Raw genomic sequence first — 12606 nt, 5'->3', positions numbered from 1 at the left:
TTAGAGTAATTTCTTTTTACTCTAACCAGGCTGCAGTGCCGTCTAACGTCAATCCATAAATAAGGCACCCGCCTGGCACGTTGGAATGGCGTTGGCCGGCGGTACATTTTTTTACACAAACCAGCGCTGGCCCTGGTTTGCGACAAAAAGTATAAATATGGGCCATGGTTTTTATATTATGTTTCACAAAGAGAAAAAATGTTATGGTTCTACATCAATGCATGTTTCTTACAAAAAATATGTGCCTTGTTGCCTCGCCTCCAAACTGAAGGCTTGTCTGTAAATGCTGGGATGGCAGGTTTGGTTTAAAGAAATCCAGGTAATATGCTTCTTAGCTGACACTGCAGTTTTGGAAAACCTGAAAGGTCTGTGCTTGTGGTCTCTCCTGCTCTTATCACATAACGCGATACCACCCACATCACAATTTCAATGTGTATCTGATTAAATAATTTGTTTCGTTTCTTCATTGTAATGAGGTAAATACATCTCCAATATTCAAATTAAATTTGTGAATACACTTTAACAATATACCACATTAATTTCTAAAGATGTTCAATAAAGTCCATAGCATTTATTTTGCTAGGATAGCCTACCTACTAGGAAGCTTGTCACCCAATACTTTCTATCTCCTCAATAATGAAAATCAATTTACAACCAACTTATGTTGTTTTCCCTCAATATGTTACTTAACAAAGCCTCTGTGTCCTCTCTTGGCTTGCATATCTCTCCATTCAATACCAGTAAGCTTTGAGAAAGGAACATATTCATCCACCCATGAAACCGATCTGTACTTTTGTGATCTGCACCCATCTGCCAATTTATCAACAAAGGTCAGACATGAATAAGAAGGAAAGCCTTCCATTTTAGGATTAGTTTATGTAGCTACTGGCAGATAGATCCCAAGAAAGGCCATAATAAGCAAGGGTTTCCTCCTATTAAACAGGTCAAACTATAAAATAGTAGGCCAACTGAATCTGTAAATAGCCACCACAATGTTTGAATGCTGTCTAAAGTAAGCCCACCACAATGCTTTGGGATTGGCAACCCTGTTCATGTGCCATCAGATATGATCTGTGAGTCTTCATTTTAACCAAAACTGACTTATTTTAAATCTGCGTGTCCTATGTTCTTTGAAACAAAGCATGATTCTTTCTGAAAGCCAATCTGTCCTTAGGCGCTTGCATAAGACTGTCTCTATCCTAGAAAATGGCACATGTTGTACCCAATGCCATGGAAATATTGCTGACAGATGATTCATAATGATCCCACCTTTCTTCCTGCAATACTAAGCTCTAAAGAAATAAACTGTTATTGCAAGCTATTTGGATTCATCCATGGGATGAGTGTTTATTAAGTGAGGTCCTCTTTCATAGCTACACATTTCAGGCTATTGATTGTTGAATTCCTAACTGTGGCTAGGCCCTTCATTTAAATAAATGCAGATGTTGGCAAAGCTCAACGTGCTGTTGAGGTTTAGATAGTTACATATCAAAAATATTCTCTAGTTTCATAACTCAAGGTTCAAAAGATGATCAGATCAGATGCCTCATCGAATGAGGCCTGGCTGTTTGCCACCGACTCCCATTGTGATGGAACTGCTAAGTTTCTGTAGCTTTTTGCTTTAAGTAAGTTTTGTTCATCTTAAAAGGTCCCTCTGTGGTCTTTGACACTATACCTGCCGTATCTTAAATGGTTGAGGCTTTTTTTTCAAGGAGCACAACAAGCTACTCCGTATCTAATGCATAGATGTTCTAAGGTTCACAATCAGAGGGGCTACCTAAACCATCTATACTGTTATGATTAGTAGTAAATCAGATAACAGAAGAAACAGTTTCATTTTACAAAATGAAAACCTTCTTCTAGGCCCTATTTTTCTTTCCATATTAAAATCATTGGGGGCAGTCAGAAAAAAGTAATTGTTTCTAAATGCATATCTATGTTTAAAATACATATGAGGCATTGACCTTTACTTCATATAAAATGAAGAACTTGCACCACCATGGTCCCTTTGGACCCCCCCTTGTATCTTTTCTGAGTGTTTCCCAAAATATCAGAAATAGGAGCATCCTTCCCCCTACTTCGTATTTCCTTACTAAGTGTTCTGTATGAAACCCTACCTTAATATGTAAAATAATGAAAACCTCATATGTAAATGTCATTTGTGAACCATTTAGCCATGTTTGATTAAAAGCCTGAATCTTTTCTTGTGGAATTCACAACTTTATGAACATGGTCACAATTACCTATGATCTTACAGCCAGGAAGTTGTTCATACTCCATCAAATACTTCTTATTTTCTTAAGTGCAGTATCCATGCCTTTATTGCTCCTCTTGTAGGTCACCTCTAAAACGTAGGGGTGATCTACTAACATTTTTCACTGGCTTTGTGTCATAAAAGTGAAGCCAAACAAAACAAAATGTTTTTTTTAATTATTTACTTTCGAGTGGAAATTAACCAAAAGTAACACAAAGCAGCGCTAAGCATTGCTTTGCATTACTTAGCATCAAGGGGGTGTTACATGGGTGTTCCAATACAACTACCAACCCTTTGTGACACAAAAACCTATCTACCACAAATATTATACAGGATTTTGTGTTAAAAAAAAGTCTTTTAAAGCCAGGCATTAAAAGGATAAAAGTGTATCGTTTCTCCTTCCTTTTCCTATTTTGCATGTGTGCTGCACTTTGCAGCACACATACAAAGTAGAACACGTTTTAGAAGTTGACTAGGTATAGTATTTTGCACTTCCAGTACAAAACCTATGCTAGACTCTCACTCACACCCTTGTACTAAGGCGCAAAAGTGTCCTTGGCGCACACCAGCTGAAATCAGGGCCAGGACTAGGGAGGGGGGAGCCATATCTCTGCAGATATGCAACTTTCCTGCTGCCTCTCTGTCACACAACGCAGTACAGCATTTTCGACTGCTGAGCTGCATTGCCTGACAGTTTAATAAATCTGCCTCTAAGAGTATTGCTGATGTTGCTGCAACTCAGAGCCAAAACCTCAGTTCGGGCTCCAAATGTTGAAAGAAGAAAGGGAAAACTGAAGCTCGTCTTGCAGCCTGAAGGTCTCCATCTTGTTTGCTGAGAGCTACCATTCCATCTGCCATCATGGTCTTGGTTCAGCAAGCCCACAGAGGGCGTCATTACTTACGACCACAATGACAACCATGTCCTGTTGCAGGAGAATAACTGTTGTTTGGTGAATTTTTTCTGTTCACCAAAAATAAAACCTCAACAAAAAAGAAGTAATGTACTCTATTCTTGTTTGCAACAATAAAATAAACACTAACAAGGAACCAGCTATGTGTCCTTCAGCGTAACATAGAGTGATCGGCAACACTGACAAAACAGCACTTTATTTTAGGCTAAAGTATTGAAGCTTTCCACCTCCTCCACCAGCCTCGAAATCTAGTAATTATAGCTCTGCGTTCAAATGCTATTTCCAGTAACATGGGCCTTTTGAATTTTTAAAGAAAGTGATGAAATGGCCCGTTTTTCTTGCTTCAAACAGATAGACGAGTTTGAATTTGAATCAGGCCACTAGTTTATCTTCTATTAATAAACTGAAACAAATCGTGTAATTTAGGGTCAAATTTAAGCAGCTGTGGTTTACACGCATATCTGTTACATTAATGTCCTCTCATAAATCATTTCCCAGTGCAAACCGTAATTGCAAATCTTAAATATTGTCTCTAAATCAAGTATGCGTTACGTTATTTATGCACCGCGTTAATATCATTTTTGGAGAAGTACTTTTATCGTGAGCCGTCCTTTATCATTGTTTGCAGATTTCTATTTTTCTTTTACATGCAGTTTATGTCTTAAGTGCCCATTGTGCTGCAGATACGCATTTAAACATTAACATACATGCACGAGCACAATTTAATTAATTGGAACTGAAAGTACTACTTTGTACTTTTGTCTTACAAAAGCTATCACCTTAATTTTTAGATGCAGTGTTCTTGCCTTACTAAATGCAGGCTCACTCTGTACGGGTGTAACTGAGTTCCCGCCACCATATTTTATATATAACAGGCAAAAGTGATATTTTGCAGAGGAAAGTGAAAACCCATGCACAGATTTATGAGAGTGACACAACGCTACGTGCGCTATTTTCTTGCCATTTGGCTCTGCCACATCTATGGGACGGCACACCATATCATAAGGATCTAAGCTGCTGCTAAAATTCTGACATATTAAAAAAAAACATTACGCAGCGTGGCACATGGCAACTGGACCTTACGTGATGCAAAGCTGATTTGCGTGTCATAAAGCACTTGAAAGTGCTGCAAATCAACTTTGAGACACTTAGGCATGCTTTGCATTGTAGGATGTGTAAAAAAAATACAACACAAAAAGTAAGCAGCAACCCACAACAACTGAAGGAAATGGATTGAACAGCATTCACAAGCCAGGAGGGCAACAATCTCAATACCAGCCAAGATGACCAGATAACAGGGCAGGGAAGGAGGATGAGGACGAGCAGCTTCAGCAACATGGAGAACCAAATATTAGTAGCTGAGGTGACCAAAAACAAATATCTCCCCTTTGTCACCTCAAAATTGCCACTAGGGAAGAAGGAACCATTTCGTGGTCTATAATGGATAAGATCAACTGTGTTGGGCAAACCAAAAGGATAGCGCCTGAGCTGCAAAAAAGGTAGCCTGATTATAAGCACAGGATCAAGGAGAAACTGGCAAGGAACCTGAAGGCAGACATGTGGACCAGAGGCTCAGGAGGAGTTGGACCCATTGGAGGAACAGGTGGCATCAATTGTCCCAGCATAGTTGGTGGCAGGAGTTGCAGGGCAGGACAGTGCAGTAGTAGAGGACCTGAAGGACTACAGGGTAAGTGTCATCACTGAACAATATGGTTAAGCATGTCTTGTTGTGAAGTGCAGATATACTCTTTGGTGCACTGCACTGCACTGCACTTTGTGCAAGGGAAGGGCAGGCATGTGTAACATGTCAACCCATACATCACAGACATGTAATTTATTTTGAAATGTGACAATTTGTACAGTCCAGTACCCACGTTTTTCATTTTCATGCCTTATGTACTGCCCCAGTCCAGGTCATCCTTTGAATACTGAAACATGAGGGTTTATGTTTAGCATGAGTTACCAGGACTGCATGTCTCACAATACAAATCAGAAAACCTTTAATGGAGCAGCTCATCATGCATGGACCTTGGGAACCTGCACAATCCAAATGTCAGAATAATGGCCTCTTGCACAATAAGGGAAATGTGTTTGTTTTGAGCCTACACAGCCAAAACTGTAGTGTCAACAAATGAAAGGAATGGGTTTGCCAGAGGATCAACTTTTCACATGGGAGGGGATCCAGGGTTCAATATGGGGAGTATCTCCAAGTAGGATTAGGTGAAGATCCATGTGTACAGTGACTATGATTAGATCACAATGCACGCAGCTGTCCTCATGTTCTGGGTCAGATCTAACAGCTGTCATCTGCCATATTAGAAGCAACACTGCCTCAAGCTTGTACAAATGAATATTGGTCGGTGTTGGCGAATGCAAATGATGTACACCAGAGGTCCATTAATGTTTATCGGAAGCATAGATGGTAAGAGAGCCTGGTGCGTACTTGGTACTGTGATGCCATGCAGGGGTGGCTGAGCACATTTAACTGGCAGTGGGTTAGAATGGGGAGCCACGTGATCTCAAGGATGAGAGGAGTGATGTGTGTTATGCAAGGCAGCTTGAGTGACAGGCATGCACTGCTTCTCTTTGATAGTGTTGGATTAGTGTAGTAGCTGTGAAGGGATGGTGTAGAAGAGCCCACTACACTTGACATTTGGGCCTAGCAGAAAGTGTTGCAGGTGTCAGGAGTGAGCCTTAACCCAAAAAAGTCTGACTATGCTACATATATAAAACAGGCAAACAGGAGGGTCTTAAACAGGGAATTGTGAAGTGACAAGATGGGTCAGTTGACCATGATGATGGGCAGATTTTGGCGAGGGGGACGTGTCTTGGCCGGTCATTTTAGCAAATCGGATAGGTAAATGTTAGATGTTATCATCACTACTCTCCTGTGAGGTTAGGCATGAGCCATAGTTCTGACATACATGTAGGTATGCTGGGCAAATGCTTATTGTTACTAATATTGGTTATGTTGGTGTCTACAGAGAGTCAGTGTATGACCTGGTGTCATCATTGTCTGAGAGTAAATCCTGCCTCTGGGCCCACATGATGTATGTCTTACGAGTCATGTCAATGTATAGATCAGAGCTGAGTGAACTGATCTGTGATACACTGGTGAGGGACAACTTGGGCAATTACAAAATGAGGATAACTTAAATGTTTGCATTTTTTACAAGTGTGATGGAGGATAACCCTTTCAGGGATAATTCATAGTGCCTATTGGTATGGACTCTGGAGATCACTGGGTGTGCTAGGAAATCACAAGATTGCACAGCAAAAAAGTAAACTATGGTACTTAAATGCCCTTATCCACTCCTGTAGTGCTTCGAGGCTGCTTGTTGTGTAGAGTTGTGTGGGTGTTTGTCACGTATGAGGCCTTGGCCACATGAATGATGGTGAGATGCCACTACTCTCAAAAGATAATTGGACCTTAAGCAGGTCCTGCGTGTACTACCGGTGATCATTTTTCCATCCTTTGATGATTTAGATGATTTACCCCATTCCAGGTAATTAAGGTAAATATAGGTAAGTATTTTTTTTAACTAAAGTGCCATTTGGGGCCCATCTTGTGGCCCCCTGCATGGCACAGGGTGCAATGGCCATGCCTAGGGGAAACTGGTCCCCTGTGCTGGCCATTGGGGTGGTGGGCATGACTTCTGTCTTTTCTAAGACAGGAGTCATGTGGTATGAATGGTTTTGCATCATAAAATGACTCTAGGCTGGTTTGAGTCAACTTTTTTTACTTTAACCAGCCTAACGTCATTTTTTGGTACAAAACCCTTTTTCTCCCATACCACCAGCTCCACCCAGCTAACGTCTTTTTTTTTTTTTCGCTAGCCCACCCTTTGCACTGGCTTGTGCCATTCCATAAATATGGCATCTGGCTGGTGCTCAGGAATAGCGCAAGCTGGTGCTAAAGTTTTTGGTGCATAACTCCATTAGTGCAGTTTTGCACCAAAAACTATAACTATGCCCCTAAATACTTTCTGGTGCTTAAAAACCAATAGCACCACCTTGGGATATCTGGTCGTGCTTGACCTGGACAAAGACAGAGTTTGAGTCAACCGCAATGGACGCATGGTTGGATACATTGAGTAGGAGGCCCTTCAAAATTTTACCTTCAGAATTAGAAACTTTTCTGAAGGATTTTCTCCCGGGGTTGTGCGGTCCCATCCAGCACTCCAATTTCCATGAAACATTGTTGTATTGCCTCTCTGCAAGGCCATGGTCAAATCCTGGAATTCAGGTGCTCCAGAGCTTTCAGCAGGATGAACCTGAAATCCAGGACAGGTTGCAGTTGAAGGTAGTCAGCTTGACTCTTAACATCGGGTCAGTCCACCTAAACAGCTTTTTCCAAAGTTGCTCCAAACTTCCCCAAACTTCTCGAACGTCTTCCTGAAATTTCTCTTGAAGGTTCAAATCATTCAAAACACAAATTCAAGGGTCTAGAGGCTCTGAGATGGTCCTTGGAAGTTTGGAACTCTAATTTCCACATTGCACTTGGTCAAATCCTTCAAAGTCCACTGGACACACTCCAGGCTGGGGACGTCTTGAGGGAGATGGTGATGGAAGCTCTGTTGCTTTCTGAGAGTCCACTCCTTAATCCTTCTGGAAGCAAGGCAACGTCCTCAGGAACGTAGTTTCCATAGTGCAGCAGGAGCAGTTCTTCAGAAGGCAATTCTATGGGGGGCAGACCAGGCCTCCTGCAGGGTATTCCTTCTTCTCCTTGTTGTTTCAGGCAGCAGATCTGAGTTGTTTTGCAGCTCTCACCTATTTATTTCAATGATCTGGTGTGACAAGCAGGGGGAGACCCCTGTCTAATGAGGCACAGGGTGCCACCCAAAAGCATGACAGCCTCCTCCAAAGTGTGGCATATTCCTGTCCCACCAAGCACTGCACTTAATGAGGCACAGGGTGCCATCCAAAAGTATGACAGCTTCCTCCAAAGGGTGGTGTATTCTTGTCCCACAATGCACTGCACTTTAAAATTCAAGATAGGGGATACTTCTCCAGGAGAGTAAGACCTGGCTAAACCAATCCAATGGAGTGGCTCATTTCCATTAACACCCCCCACTACAGCCCGTCTGCAAATTCTATTCCTGTGGCTGCCATCTGGCTGGGGGTTACAGGAAGAGGGGGTAGGCCTGATTGCCAATCAGGAGAGGCTGCTAGAAGGATAGGTTGTGGCTCACAGAAAAGAAAGCCCTATAACGTCCCTTCTGTATTAGTTATGATAAATTCAACAGTGGCAAGTTGTTGGATTTATCATTATCAACCTTTTAAGTCATTGAATTACATTTTTAGCTCCTTCCTAGCAGAATTTATTCTTACATAAAATATTCCAATGTTAGCCTATGGAGATAAGTATGTACAATGGGGAAAAATGGAATGGGCAGTTATTCCCTCATCAGGGCATGTAAGACATCTTTTATAATGTCCTGGCTTATAGTTACGTTGCACCCCACCCCTGGGACACCTAGGGGAGACATTAGAGTTGACTTATATGTAAAATATAGTAAATTAGTCCTTTGGAAGTACCTTTCATTTCAAAGTCAAATTTGCATATATGTTACTTTTGAAGACAGTCTGCAAAGCAGGGCTGCCTTTAAAAATGACAGCAGGCAACACAGCAGTGCACATTCCAGTGAAGAAAGTCTACTGGATATCTAAACCTCCCTGTTCTACTATATATTAGGGACTTATAGGTATGTAGGGACTTACAGGGGTCTGTCATTGCCAATTGTAATTATACCTAATTCTCATATGCCTTGTTATTCCAGGCCCTGGCACTGGGCCTGGTTAGCAGAGCCCATGGCACAGTCAGAGTCAGTTACCACCAGTGTCAGTCAAAAACTGGGGGTGAAGAGGGCTAAAAGGATGACTTTCTCACAAACACACATTGAGGAGAACACATACAATATTTACAGAAATCGATCTCCAGCTCACCCTTTAACATTGTGTGTTCTGGGAATTTGTTAGCATCCCTTGGTCCTTTCTGTAAGTTACCTAAGGAAATGCCATAATTCATGTATTTCAATTATAAGTACAACCCACAAACCACCGAAGAGTCCCTTGTGACAGGATACGGGAATTGGGCATTTTACCATGTGCTTCCTTTACCTTTGATTGATGTAGGTACTTTTAGACTCACAACATTTTCATACTTTACATCATCCCCTTATATAAATTTATCCCGATATACATCTTGCATGGAAAAAACAACAAATGAAGTACACTCATACATGCCTATGAGTCCACTAATCTCAAGTCCAAGAAGGTCTATGACATCGGCCTTCAGTGCTATTTCATCAGCCCATCTGTGCTTCATCTGAATCGTGGTTCTTGAGAATTTGAAGGTCTGCTGATTGTACCAGTACACAAACTCCAATTTATCCTTTTTCTCATTCGTAGGCTAGCCATGGCCTACCCTACTACCAGCTGCCAGCATCTTTGGCAGATAATATAATATGAGCCATATCAGCATTCCCAACTCTGGTTCTAAAAAATAGCATACCCCTCCCACACGTATTACTAAACCTCCTACAACTCTTACTAACCCAACAAATAACCCCCAAAATGACTTACTCCCGACAATACAATGACAAATATTTATACAAAACAATGACAAAAGACCAAATATGTATGAGAGAGAGACAAAATAGGGACAGAAGGCACACTGACAAGACCAAAATACTAGAATATCTCACAGGCACTCTCTAAACACTTCCAACACCAAACACAGATTAACTGATAGTAAGAAAAATTAAAAGTAATTTCACACTGCATCACTTCCTGTGTGTATCCCACTCGTTTTTGACAAATGCACTGTTTTTTATAGCACATTGGTACAGAAATTGCCAATGTAATAGCACCAATTCATTGTTTTCAATGCAATGGCATCTATGTGTGGCTTACGACCAGTGTAACGGGTACAATATGATGTGCAAATATGTTCCTGTGTGGATTCTCACTGACGCAACTGTCCTATTGTTTAGGATACACTGTAGGGAATTGTGCAATGGAGAAAACACCCTGGGTTCACTTTCATAAAACCTCTTTTCTGAACTGACAAGTTTATTATTTTCTGATGTGTGAATTTTCACTGGTCATAGTGTGCCCCTGTGTTAGATGTGACCTTCTTAGTGGTGACATATTGAGTGATACATTATTTAATAAAAAAACATGTAAATATTCTAATGTGTAGAGACATTTACAAGTTTTTCTTTCTTTGGAGGTCTGTAGTATGCTTGGGTAGCTGAAGTGTAGGCAGACAAAAGTTAGTTAAAAATATAGCGTTACTGTGCCAATGAGCAAAGGTATTGTATTCCTCCCCATTATGCACAGTATCCACATTCTGACCATGTGTGAGCAATCCTGCCATAAGATGTGTTATGGATGCAACACACACTCAGGAAAGCACAGAGAGTGGCTGGTCCACCCAGTCTGTAGTGTATATTGCAGGCAACTTATAGATTTGATGGATGAATAAGATACATATGGTGTAAGTCTACTATGGCACCTGTGATCGTCCAGCAGCCATTTATTTGCTCTCTAAACTAGGGATCTTCTACCATGTAATGTTGTGGTACAGACACATCTGTAGTCAGGGCTATAAGTTTTAAACAATATGCGTGGCGCTGGCACAATGCAATATGGTAAATATGTTTAACATATCTGTTTTCCAATTGTTTGAGCATAACAAGCACAACATGAGTAGCCTAGACAAGTGAGAATAATTATGGGTGCCACAATCTATAGCAATTCACTGCATTGCATTACTCTGCACCAGAGAGAGGTTCTTTGACCTCTGCATGTGGGTAGGTATTCGCATCAGATGGTAATATATGCTTTCAGAGACAGAAACACCAGGCAAACTGCACATGTGCCAGTAAGCAGTACCTTCCCAGGAGTGAAATGACATGGACTTAGACCTTAACATCTCGTTACTTCAATGTGCAGTGTACTGTGTACAGCAGCATACATAGATGGAGCACTATGGCTCAATTTGTGAACAGTAAGACGCACCTTCACAGTCGCATACATTCCTGCATGAAGCAGTTGCATACTGGCCTCATGGTGCAAGTGTGCCTTCGTTAGGCTTAGGCATCTAATGTAGCACTTGTGCAGGGGAAAAGGCAAGATTTGAAAGTGTTTTGTTAGTGTTGGGCCTGCAAACCTGAATGTTCTCCAGTAAAGAACTCATAAACCAATCATCTGCCTTTGCAGGGACCAATGTTTGTTGGAACCAATGCTTGTTTAGGACATGTGTTGCTCAAGCCTCCAGCATCTGTGTGACTCAGACAGGGTGTATCTCCCTATGACTCGGACTCGGTGTGGCTGGTTGCAGCAGGTATTTAAAAATGTAAACCTGACCTGAGTGTATTGCTTGCTGTTAAGGTCACCGGCTGCAGAGAAGGAGTGTCTGCTTCTCCATGTTTGATCTTCGTGTTCAGCCCTGTATCCTGGATGCCGCTTCTAGGGAGTTGAAGAGATCAAGAGAATTGACTATTAAAAAGGTGGTAATTAGCTGTGTGCGCTCGAAAAGCATTTACTTGTAAAAACTTGACACTGGCTGACTCTATCTTTGAAAATCAGATGTTTCGGAGCGCGATGCACCTAAAAGGGAAGATCATTTGTCGTTTAAGGTCACTGGAATGTCGGCCTGTAGTTGCGTGAAAATGCATATAGTTGTTGCTTGCTATATCGCAGAAAGGACATTGTTTTGGAGCAATTATCTTAAAAACTATGTATTGTGAATACGTGTGTTATCGCTAAGTTTAATATGACATTTGCATAAGTGGTACTGGTGATATGGAACAATCTGTGAATGACCTGAAAGTTTCATTGTTATGCTCAACTTACGCTGTGATGTAACAGTGCTAAAACTGTTTGCCTGTGTTATTGATATTAACCCTATGTTTCCAGAGTATTACAAATATTGCACTGTGATCTTTTGATATTTTGATATTATCCATATGTTCCCAGAGTGTTACAAACATTGTACTTTAATGTTTTGATATTAACCTTATGTTCTCAGAGTGGTGCAAACATTACACTATGAGCTTTTGGTATTAATGCTATGTTTCCAGAGTGATGCAAACTTTGCACTGTAATCTTTGATATTAACCCTATGTTATCAATGTGATCAAAAGACACCAAGGCCCATATTTATACTCTATATGCGCCGGATCTGCATCCCTTTTTTTAACGCAAATCCGGCGCAAGCTTAACTCCATATTTATATTTCGACGGTAGACCCATCTAACGTCAAAATATTGTAGTTAACGTCATTTTTTGCCTGCAGAAAACTACCTTGCATCAATGAGATGCAAGGTAGGCGTTCCCGGGCAAAGAATGACTCTAAGGCCTGTGCGCCTTATTTATCCTCCCATGCAAAAATCATGCACAGTAGGAGGGCCGTAAAAAATGGTGCTAAGCCTG

General features: G+C 41.1%; 1 long non-coding RNA gene across 6 annotated transcripts in view; it reads right to left on the bottom strand.

The window, feature by feature from the left end:
* LOC138288288 (uncharacterized) overlaps window positions 1–12606 on the bottom strand; it is a 421935-nt gene that overhangs the window by 360607 nt on the left and 48722 nt on the right. For all 6 annotated transcript variants that reach the window (XR_011202370.1, XR_011202367.1, XR_011202371.1 and 3 more), the window contains exon 4: window positions 11539–11640. This is a non-coding gene — a long non-coding RNA (uncharacterized lncRNA). The remainder of the gene's footprint in view (window positions 1–11538; window positions 11641–12606) is intronic.

This window comes from Pleurodeles waltl, chromosome 4_1, assembly GCF_031143425.1.
Source record: "Pleurodeles waltl isolate 20211129_DDA chromosome 4_1, aPleWal1.hap1.20221129, whole genome shotgun sequence".
In the NCBI taxonomy this organism is placed as follows: domain Eukaryota; kingdom Metazoa; phylum Chordata; class Amphibia; order Caudata; family Salamandridae; genus Pleurodeles; species Pleurodeles waltl.
Note: the sequence above shows the minus strand (reverse complement) of the source record. Positions and strands in the feature narration are given on the sequence as shown.